General features: G+C 42.6%; 1 protein-coding gene across 4 annotated transcripts in view; it reads left to right on the plus strand.

The window, feature by feature from the left end:
* Positions 1 to 2,270, plus strand: part of LOC108580207 (potassium voltage-gated channel protein Shal) — a 158,428-nt gene that overhangs the window by 69,881 nt on the left and 86,277 nt on the right. The window lies entirely within an intron of this gene.

Consider the following 2,270-nt stretch of genomic DNA (forward strand, 5'->3'; position numbering starts at 1 on the left):
AAAAGAAACATAAAAAGAACCTCGAATTTCCAAAAATAATGTCCAGTAACGGCAACCCATTCGACAGAAGGGGTGGCGAAAAAAAGGAAAAGTGGGAAAATCCTATCGTCAGGGTTCGACGAGGCCTGTCAACGTGTTTTCACCTCGTAAAACACGCCGGCATGCGTTTCACCGTCCACGTACGTTCGATAAATCAAATCGAAGCCAGATATTCTGGCTTAAATTACTGACGACACGTTGTCGTTCCGTTATTGCCACGATAAAACCGTCGATTTACGTGGCCACGTGCCTTGAACCGATCGAACAACGATTTCTAAAAATTTCTCTAGAAAAAAGAAGCCTTAAAAAAGCCCCCCCCCCAAACCAAAAATGCAGATGCAAATATTATCGTACCAAACAAAATGTCACCAAGCAAATGTGTGTATAAGAGAACAATAATACTTGCTCTCCTCGTATAACCTAAATTAACGACTGTTAATTAGCGGTTGCTATTAGGAGGCCATTTCCGAATCACCAGCCGCGTAACGAGCCAATGTTATCGAACTAAACTCGACGTATGCACAGTGTTACACCAACTTCACCTGAAAAAAATCAGGCACAGTTAACGAATTTTTCTCGATCGATTCGTAAATCCTGCTTGGTCGGTTTTATCGTTCGGTCGGTCGGTGTACGTTTACACAAAATTCCCGTCCCCGTTTCCAAAAAGTCGCGTTATTTATCGCGATCCTCGACCGTTAACCGAATTTCCACGAATAATCCGATCGCGAGCGGTCGTAAACTTGGTTCTTTGGATCTCGTGGTTCCCCTCTGAAGATTTATCGCGGTGGACGTGTTGGTTGTGTTCTTGTTCGATCGTTATATCTTTGCCCCTCCGTTGGGTTTGCTTGTTCCTCACCAACAACTGCGCCGAATATTCTTCCCGCCTTTGGCCTTCGTTCGACCGTTTCGGACATGTCTCGCGAATGGCGTTGCAGGAATTATCGCGGAGCGCTGGAACGGAGCAGCGCTAATTAATTAATCGAGGCTAATTAGTGCAGGGTGAATCCGATTGGCCACGCGCAGCCACCACGCAACGTCGATCGAATATTCAAACGACCCTGGCCACTCGGTGGCGACGTAAGTCGATTTCAACTGTGCACCACCTCTCGTAATTTCGCCCAGATGTTCCAAAATTTCCTCTCATCCACGGTGAATTGGAACGACGTCGAGGATGTCACGATTACAGATCGATTCGACGTTGTTCGAATACTACCGACCCGTAGTTCGTGGGTTCCCTCAGCTTTCTCTCGAATAAACGGATAAAATACAACGTAAAGTTTGATATCGTTCGAACATCGTTAAAATTAGTTTTACAAACTTGTCCTGCCCTTTCGAATTTCTAATTGCAGTAGTTGTTATATAGCAGGTTATATACGGTCAAAGTTCCTTGGAATGAAATCGTCGAATAGATAATCCAACCTCGTTTATTAATTCACATTGTACCGTGTAACGTATGAACTGGTTCGTGTCTGCACGATTATTCTTATTTTAATGACAGAACAATGCAGCGACCGTACGTCCATTATTTCAAGTAGCTGCCTTTTAGGTTTATTTGTTATTCCAGGACTATTTCGAATTTAAACAAAAGGCCTGTTTCCTTATTTAAAGTGTAAGATAACTGTGCGTCTATTGTCGTATTCTGCGCAAGGAAATGTAGAAAATAGACTAGTGATGGTTACAAATAGGTTTGGAAACGCGTTGGAACGAAGCCCTGAAATTTTCAGGTTTATCCTTTATCTTCACTTTAAACTACCGAAACCAAAATAGGTCCAAGTAAAGAAACAATTATACAGTATATTCTCCACAAGTGTCAGACCGCAAGGAAGCTAAATCTGACACTCGTCGAGTCAGGGACTACGTTTTCGAGCCTCGCGCCCGCCTTTGTAGTTTGCCGAACGTAGACAACCTGACACTCCTCGAGTCAGGGACTACGTTTTCGAGCCTCGCGCCGGCCTTTGTAGTTTGCCGAACGTAGACAAGGACAGCGAATAAAAGATAAGCATGAAACGTGAGTCGAGGCAACCAAGCGATTTAAATACCAACTTTTTTAATTTTACGTCTTTTTATCCCGAAATTTTTCTTAACATATTGACGAGATTTTTCTGATGAAAATGACATAAAACACGACATAATTTGAACAACATGTCACGCCAGACAGTGAACGTGTTAATAAGTAAATGTTCAAATTATATCGTGTTTGATATCATTTTCATCAGAAAAATCTCACCAAC

Source organism: Habropoda laboriosa, unplaced genomic scaffold, assembly GCF_001263275.1.
Source record: "Habropoda laboriosa isolate 0110345459 unplaced genomic scaffold, ASM126327v1 scaffold2, whole genome shotgun sequence".
NCBI lineage: Eukaryota > Metazoa > Arthropoda > Insecta > Hymenoptera > Apidae > Habropoda > Habropoda laboriosa.